The sequence below is a fragment of the Brassica oleracea genome, chromosome C2 (assembly GCF_000695525.1).
Source record: "Brassica oleracea var. oleracea cultivar TO1000 chromosome C2, BOL, whole genome shotgun sequence".
NCBI classification, from domain to species: domain Eukaryota; kingdom Viridiplantae; phylum Streptophyta; class Magnoliopsida; order Brassicales; family Brassicaceae; genus Brassica; species Brassica oleracea.
The window spans coordinates 33,923,094-33,932,670 of NC_027749.1; the positions used below are offsets into that span (position 1 = coordinate 33,923,094).

General features: G+C 44.8%; 1 pseudogene; it reads right to left on the minus strand.

The window, feature by feature from the left end:
* LOC106325372 overlaps positions 1–7,655 on the minus strand; it is a 10,503-nt pseudogene extending 2,848 nt beyond the window's left edge.
* Positions 7,656–9,577: the final 1,922 nt, after the last annotated feature.

Genomic DNA, 9,577 nt, shown 5'->3' on the forward strand with positions numbered 1-9,577 from the left:
TCCCACAACTCCTATGGGTGCCTAGCGTAGAACTACTACCCCACGTATGCCCTCTATACTCTATATGATCACCCAATCCCATACTTATCCTTAACATCATTCACTTATCCATTCACATCACGTCTCATTCTCATTCACTTTCTCATTCCTATACACTTAGACTCGTACTCATACTCGTTCACAAGACGCCACCCGTTATCGGTGTCACACACAATACACATCGCACTCAAGTTCTACTTACGATAACATTAACAATCAATACTCACCTATCATCTTAGCATTCACTTCTTTCTAGCATCCTAGCTTTAATCACAAACAACACATGGGACTACACATCCAATCATACAAGCATCTAGTCACCACCACCAATCGGCTGCAACCACCACCACCACCATACGGCACCGGCGAGGAGGAGGGAGAGAGAGCGACGGTGAGGAGAGAGAGAGACGTGAGAGAAGAAAAGAGAAAAGGAAAAGAGAAGCTTGATGGCTAGGGTTTTCTAGTCTCTCTAAATCTCTGCAGCGCTTCGCTCAAGTTTCAGAATGAGAGAAAAGAGAGAGGAGACAGCTTTATTTATAGGAAAAGGAGGGAACCCTAGGTCATTTACCCTAGTGGGCCGCAGTCCTAACAGGCTCTCCTTAAGAAATTTTTGGGCCAGGAACCGGGCCGTTACACCTGGGCACATTCTTCTCCCTGCTCCAAATGGTATCGGCTCAAAATTCTGACTTAAGAAATCAACAGACGAATTTAAATGCCTCTCCGGTTTAAAGTCATCCGTGTCTGGTCCCCATATTGCAACCTCTCTCCCGACCGCATAAAGATTGATCATAACCTGTGTGCCGGCTGGTATGTGGTAACCTCTTAGGTTGACATCTTCTGTTGATACATGAGGAACCGTCAATGGAAATGGAGGATGTAGCCTGAGTGTCTCTTTGATCACAGCTTTTAAGTAGTACATGTCTTGGATGTGGTCTTCTGATACGCTTTGTTTTCCTTTACCAACGGTACGGACTTCTTCTTGAATTCTTTTCAGACACTCTGGGTGACTTAACAGCTCTGACATTTCCCATTCCAAAAGCGTGGAGGACGTGTCTGTACCACCCACAAAAGCATCCTGAAAATTGAAAACCAAAACAAGAACAATGGTTATATACTAAAACATTATTGGATGTGAATTCCAATTTGTTTTTTTTTCTCTCCATTACCAAGATGATTGCCTTCATGCTCATTCGGCTGACCTCAAACCCCACACTCTTGTCTCTCTGAAGGGTGAGTAAAACATCTGCGAAATCAGCCTTACCGCCATCTCAATCTTCATGATCCTGAACAACTTTCTCCAATATCTCATCAAAATCGTTTGCCGTCTTTTCCAGTTGACGCTCCAAACCGCAAATCCAATCAATCCATGAAAGACACGGTACAAACCTCCCGAAAGTAAAGGTCCCAAATTGCCTCACGAGCCTGTCCGTCAACTCTTTTAAATCTGTTTCAGCACCATATTTCCTTCCCAAAGCAACTATACATATAACATCGCTAGTACAAGTCATCATGATCTTGCTCAGATTCATAGGGGAAGAATGATAAGTTTGAACGTGTAATCTCTCTTATCGCAAGATCTCCCTCTCTTTTACGTAACTTGTTCGTGTAAAAGAGAAATAAGAAACTCAAAGCTTTAATAACTCTCTCGATATAAAATAGTATGTAGTCCCCAGTAGGAATCACAGTACAAAAACGATGATGCTAAAGGTATTACGATCTCATGGCGATCGTTCTCAGAGGACTCATGACGTTACTCTTCAAAACATACAAAAAGCATGAAGAAAAAGTAAAACAACTACTCGACTTTATTCTTTATTCCTCGTAGCAAAGCCTCTGTCTCACACCAAGTCTTTGCCCACTCGTCCTTCCCTCTTACTCAACCAGAAGGTTACTCTCCTCTTCCTTTTCTAACTCCATTTCTTCAGCTCCCTTCGACTCTGTCTCAGCCAACACCTGCTCCAACTGGTTCACTCCCTTGCGACGTTTACGGAAATAGACCTGTTGGTACGTATCAATACCCCGCCCCACGAGATGCAGCTTGTCCTCAAGCTGAAATTCCGGAAACTGACGAGACAATTCCCAACCTGACACCCAAGTGTTCTCATGAGCAGGCAGACCCATCCACTGAACCAAAACCTCAAGACGCCCATCCGCTGTGTAACGAGTATCTAAAACTGCTTCAGGTAGGACTACAAACTCCCCCGTAGATGAAAATGTAGTCGGCAATGGTGTAACTGGTATAGACTGGCCAATCGCAGCTTTCAACTGAGAGATGTGAAAAACCGGGTGTATGCGTGATGAAGGTGGAAGTTGTAGACGGTAAGCCACCTTCCCTACTCGTTCCACAACCTCAAACGGACCGTAAAACTTTGCGGCTAGCTTCTGACAAACGCGACGTGTGACAGAAGACTGACGATACGGCCGTAACTTCAAGAAAACCCACGTGCCTACGTCAAACTCCACATCTCGACGATGTTGATCAGCCTTCCTCGTCATACTCTGCTGCGCTTTCAACAAAAACTCCTTCAAATGTTCTAACATCTCATCCCTTTCACGTAACATACTCTCCAAATCAAAGTTCCCCGTTGAACCCTCCTCGAAAGGAATCAACGTCGGTGGATCTCTGCCATAGACTACGCGAAAAGGCGTTGTTTGTAACGAGGAGTGAAAGCAAGTACTGTACCAATATTCCGCCCATGAAAGGTACTTAAACCAAGTCTTGGGTTGGCCCGACGCGAAGCACCGCAAGTAGGTTTCCACGCAACGGTTGAGGACCTCCGTCTGACCGTCCGTCTGACCGTCCGTCTGTGGGTGGAATGCGGTGCTGAACTTCAGCATGGTCCCTGACAGGGGAAAACATTCCTTCCAAAAGGCACTGAGAAAGAATCAATCCCGGTCAGAAATGATAGACGCCGGAAAGCCATGTAAACGAGCAATCTCAGAGACAAACTTCGACGCTACATCAACTGCTGTGAGAGGATGGTGTAAACCGATGAAGTGGCCATACTTGCTCAAACGATCCACCACCACTAAAATCACATTCACCCCCGTCGACGAAGGCAAGTCCTCCACGAAATCAAGACTGATATCACTCCAAATCTGTGTCGGAATGGGTAACGGCTGAAGCAATTCTGCCGGGGAGAGTGTGGAATACTTATGTGTCTGACACACGGTACATTGAGCCACATACTGTTGCACCGTACGCTGCATATCCGCCCAGTAAAACGCCTGCTGAATGCGTTTTAGCGTCTTAAGCACACCCGAATGACCACCAATACGACTATCATGGTATTCTGATAAGAGCAAAGGAATGAACTTGGAGGTACGAGGGATCAGCAAGCGAATTTTGTAATGCACATAGCCCCCAATTAAAGAAAATCCTTTCCCTACCTGTGCGCCAGCCAACAATTGTTGCTTGATGGCTTCAATGCCTTCATCTTGCGCAATTTCAGCATAAATGTCTTGCAAGTGAAGGAATTTAGGGATCACCAGTGATAACAACGTCGTACACACGCCTCCTTCCGGTCTGGCCATCTGTCTCGACAGTCCATCTGCGGCCTTGTTCTCAATTCCCGGTTTATAGATGATGTCAAACTGAAAACCAAGCAGGCGAATCAATCATTTCTGATACTCCATCGAAACCTCACGCTGTTCCAGGGGGAACTTCAGACTCTTTTGATCTGTGTGAACCACAAAGTGATGACCAGTAAGGTAATGCTTCCATTTAAATATAGCAAACACAATAGCCATAAGTTTTCGCTCATAGATCGGCTTCAGTTGTTCACAAGGAGTCAACGTGTGGCGATAATACGCAATGGGGCGTTTATTCTGCATCAGCACTGCTCCTAATCCCACACCGGAAGCATCAGCCTCCACGACGAACTGCTCCTTGAAGTTAGGGAGAGCGAGGACCGGTGTGGTAATCATGGCTGTCTTTAGAACATCAAACGCCTGTTGGGCTAAAGAAGTCCAACAAAACTGCTCCTTTCAAAGCAACTCGGTGAGTGGTTTTGCTAAAGTCCCATAATCCTTGACATAGCGACGGTAGTAACCCGTCAACCCCAAGAAACCACGCAACAACTTCACAGTCTTTGGAATTGGCCATTGTTGCATCGCCTCTGTCTTGGCAGGATCTGTTGCGACGCCGTCCTTAGATATAATGTGCCCAAGATACTCCACCTGAGACTGACCAAAGGCACACTTCTTAAAATTGGCATATAACTTCTGCGCCGCAAATACTTCCAAAACCAAACGAAGATGTTGTGCATGATCCTCCAATGACGAACTGTAAATGAGAATGTCATCGAAAAATACCAACACAAACTTCCGTAGGAATGGACGAAATAGCTCATTCATCAACGCCTAAAAAGTAGACGGAGCATTAATCAACCCGAAAGGCATGACCAGAAACTTGAAACGGCCCTCATGTGTGCGGAAAGCCGTCTTCGCAATGTCCTCCTCACACATGCGAATCTGATGATACCCAGAGCGCAAATCCAACTTCGAGAATACCACTGCACCGTGAAGCTCATCCAGTAACTGGTCGATCATGGGAATTGGAAACTTGTCCGGTACGGTAGCGCGATTCAGAGCACGGTAATCAACACAGTAGCGATGAGAACCGTCCTTCTTCTTTACCAGTAAGACGGGGCTAGAAAAAAGGACTAGTACTCATACGGATGATCCCGGCCTGTAACATTTCCAATACCATTTTCTCCATCACTTCCATTGTAGCTCTTGGATAACGATAAGGTCGAACGGAGACTGCAGTCACCCCCGGAAGTAACTGAATACGGTGGTCATGACCTAGAGGAGGAGGCAATGAAATCGGAACCGTAAGTACGTAAGGGTAAGAATCTAACACGGTCTGCAACTCCGCATTAACCGGTAGAGGTACGACCTTGTGACTGCTCAGCTCTACTGAAACACGCTTCGACGAAACTCCCGAAACAACTGACAGTGACTGCAACGAAAACATTCGTCCTTGCAAATCCGGTTCTCCCACCAACGTCACCATCCGTCCACGATGCTTAAAACCCAATTCATGGATGCTCCAATCAACCAAGCACTTCCCCAACTTGCGCAACCATTTTACGCCAAGGACGACGTCAACGCCCCGCAATTCCAACGAAATAAAATCATCAGTGAACGCTTCTCCTTGCACCGAAAAGGACACAAAGTGGCACACGCCTAATCCATCCACAGTTACCCCAGTACCCAAACGAATCTGCAGCTTAGAGCCACTGATCAGAGGGAGCTTAGAGTGCTCCACCACGCCTGGCGTCAAAAAATTATGCAAAGCGCCACTGTCAATGAGGATCACCACTTCACAACGTCCAAACTGGCCACGAACCTTCATAGTTGTAGGAGTATCATTACCTAAGAAGGCGTTCATTGATAACTCCATAATCTGATGATCAATAGGTAGTTCATCATCAGTCAACTCAATCATGTTGTCATCCAATACCTCCACTTCGTAACCGTTAAGCACCGCAATAATCCTCAAATCCTTCATTGGACACTCATTGACATGAGCCTTAGAATACCTCCCTTTACACTTGAAACACACTCCATTACACCTCATGTCATCTAACTCCGCATCCGTGTACTTCTATCAAGGTTTGAAGCTAGAAGCAGTGCCTGTAGGTGAGGTTGTCGTCACCCCTTTCTTAGTCCCGGTGAATGGTACCGTCGACTTATAGTTAGTAGTCGACTTACCACGACGACCACCACTAGTACTAGCACCAGCAGCCAAGACTGATTTACAAAAGGCACTGTCTTCCATGCCCATCACAGCCGTGATATGTTGTGTCAACCCCCGTGGCCCCTTCATCTTAATCACCTCCTGAAACTCCGGTTTCAACCCATTGTAAAAGATATGTTCCAAGTTCTGCTCATCCACTCCCACCACAATACTCTTTAGCTCCTCAAACTCATTGATATACTCCGTCAACGAACCCGTTTAGCGTAGCGCAAAGAGGAGTTTTGCTGGTTCATCCTCCAATCGTTGCCTGAAACGTGAAAACAGACGCCGCTTAAACTGACCCCAATCTGTGAATGGAACGGTATCCATCTCCGAGTTAAACCAGTTTAGCACCGGACCCTCCAAGCTGACAGCAATCAAATCCAGCCGATCACGACCATGATAGTTACCAAAACGAAAATAACGTTCAATGCGTGCAATCCACCCATACGGACCCGATCCAGAGAAGATCGGCATCTCAATCTTCTTCACTAGACTCTCGCGTGTTTCGCACGCTGGATGATGATATTGTGGCCCCGATTGAACCCCTGAAGAGTGAAACAGAGAAGCTGACTGAAACACCGGCGCTGGCGACGCCGAGGAGTCTGCTACCTCCTTTCCAGGCGCTCTCGTCGGCATCTGGTTCGTATCGAGATGATTTAACACCGTCATCATCTGATCAAAACGACGATCCAACGAATCGAGGCGTTTCTCCGTCGTCAGCAAACTTCGATCGATAGCTGTCAACTGCACCTAAGCTCCCGTTACGAACGTCGACACGCGGTTCCACTCCGTCTTCATAAAATCCACTTGTTGCGAAAGTTCCGCGGTCTTCTCGTTCAGCTCCAAAATATCTTCCGCCGAGCTGTCCATCTTCACAAACGGCGCCGATCACTGTTCACAACGCACCAATTTGATAAGTTTGAACGTGTAATCTCCCTTATCGCAAGAGTTCCCTCTCCTTTACGTAACTTGTTCGTGTAAAAGAGAAATAAGAAACTCAAAGCTTTAATAACTCTCTCGATATAAAATAGTATGTAGTCCCCAGTAGGAATCACAGTACAAGAACGATGATGCTAAAGGTATTACGATCTCATGGCGATCGTTCTCAGAGGACTCATGACGTTACTCTTCAAAACATACAAAAAGCATGAAGAAAAAGTAAAACAACTACTCGACTTTATTCTTTATTCCTCGTAGCAAAGCCTCTGTCTCACACCAAATCTTTGCCCACTCGTCCTTCCCTCTTACTCAACCAGAAGGTTACTCTCCTCTTCCTTTTCTAACTCCACTTCTTCAGCTCCCTTCGACTCTGTCTCAGCCAACACCTGCTCCAACTGGTTCACTCCCTTGCGACGTTTACGGAAATAGACCTGCTGGTACGTATCAAAGAACTCTGTTTCCGGATCGTTTCCATCATCAGACTGATCTCTTCTTGTCTCACGTCTCGAAAGGTTCGTACTATTTTGTTGCTGTGAAGATGGAGGACACTCAGACTCTTCATTTGTCTCCAATACTCTCCGTACAGGGCTGAGGCCAAATTACGGCTCCCGTAAAGAAGCTTGTCGTAGATTTTGGAATGTTGACGACTCGCAAAGACGCGGCCATGCGTCTTCAAAATGTCTCTAGCAGCGTCCGCAGAAGAGGCTACAAGAACGGGTACAGTGCCAAAGTGAAGGAGCATGAGAGGTCCGTAACACTGGCTGAGGGAGTGTAGTGATTGGTGGGGATATTGGCCAAGCTGATGCATGTTTCCGATCAACGGAAGTCCCGGTGGCGATGTAATTGTGTTGCTTTTCTTCCATGCCCTCGGTTTTATGAAGAAGAGAATGGTAATGGAAAATATCAAGCACAAGAGAAGTATCATGACCATATTTGTAACGACCGTGACCCAATATGGGAAAGCCCATTTGTATTTTTTGAACTCCCAATCCCAAAATCTCCTTTTCATTTTATTTTTGTCCCACATTGGAAGTTTAGAAAACCTTTCTCCATTCTCTTCTCCTATATAAGGAACTCTACCCTTTCTTTTCATTCTCATCAAGTCAAAGTATTTCTTTGCACGTGACGAGTTGTTGTTGAATTATATGACGACCAGTCACTAGTGAATTTTTCCGGTGGGATTTCCGGGTGAGCTTCCGGCGAGCTTCCGACGGGATTTCTTGACGAGCTTCTGGTAAATTTTTCTAGTAAGTTTGTCGCCTCCTTATTTCTAGTTATAGGAATATTTTAGGAAAGTTTCTAGTTTAGGAAATAAGTTATTTTAGGAAAGTTACAATTTTAGGAAAGTTTCTATTTTAGGCAAGTTTCTATTTAGAGGAAGTTACTATTTTTAGAAAGGTTCCAGTTTAGGAAAGTTTCCATTTTTAGAATCTTTATTTCCTGAGACTCTGAGCCTAAGCCGTTGATACTCGTGTTGCATTTGACATCAGTTGACCATCTTTCGTTGATCATTCCAGCCAGTGACTAAGGTGAGGGTCTATTCCGTAAATTCCGTACCAGTGTAGAGTTCTCTCTATCGTAGTTTAGATTTCGAATCAAGATCCGCCTGTTTGAATTGAGTCTTGATTGTTAGTTAGTTCATTCATTGTAAACTGGAACTAGGGGTCTAGAGGATTCAACCTTTGATTGGATTGTGTGATGTTAAGAGATGCGATATATATATGTATGTATACATAGTTATTAGTAGGGACTATGTGCGCGGGCGGGGGCTCAGAGATGTCTGGGCTAGCGACGCTGCTTTGATTGTGCGGGCTGGGATTCAGAGACGTCTGGACTTGCGATGCTACTGGTGCGGGCGTGTGGTGCAGAGACGTTTGTACCATGGACGCTACTTGAGAGGGCAGGGGTACAGAGACATACTGTACTAGCGACGCTACATATTATATATCCATATGAGGAGATGCGGGGTGTATGGACTAGCTATATGCTATCATCGCATTGTTTGGTTTGTGTGATGTGCTAGGCGTCGTGTGTGTTCATGTTAGCGCTAAACTTCCATAGTGGGAGTTCTATTTACTCAAGTCAGTGGTTTGCGTGTTTAGCATCCCATACTTCACGGAGCGACTCCCCTGTTACTCACCCCTCTTCTTCCCATTGCAGGTGAGCTTGCCGAGTAATTTGATATCTGGACTGTTTGGTGTTTTGGGATGATCGTATTTTATTTCGGTTTTACCTAATGATTTATACGAATTTTACATTCGATTTATTTGATATATTTTTATACTTCAATTCAAAAATGTATTCCTTTTGAAATTCTTTTATTAAATGTTATGTTATTTATTTTGAATAATTTGGTTTGATTCGATATTTTACCGTAAGTAACACACCGTTCTCCATATATGAGGTGACGGGTGTTACAATTTGGTATCAGAGCGGGGTTCTGTCCCGGCTCCGACCCAGGACGGCAATTTATGGGACTCAGATTTCAACGGTTTTCAATGTTTCAGAATAGGGGTTTAAAAAAAAAAAAAAAAAAAAAATTAGACACCATGAAGTCTAGTATCAATCGATTAATTGTTAGTGTCTCTAACTCTTTAATTTTTTCTAGAGAAGACCAAATTTCAATTTGTTTCCATTGTTTGTTTTTTTTATCTCGTGTTACTCATTGTTTTGTAGCCGTTGAAGTTTTTCTCGGGTTCCGTCTTGGAATTCGAGACGAATTCCGGTTAAGAGGGGAAGAATTGTAACGACCGTGACCCAATATGGGAAAGCCCATTTGTTTTTTTTGAACTCCCAATCCCAAAATCTCCTTTTCATTTTATTTTTGTCCCACATTGGAAGTTTAGAAAACCT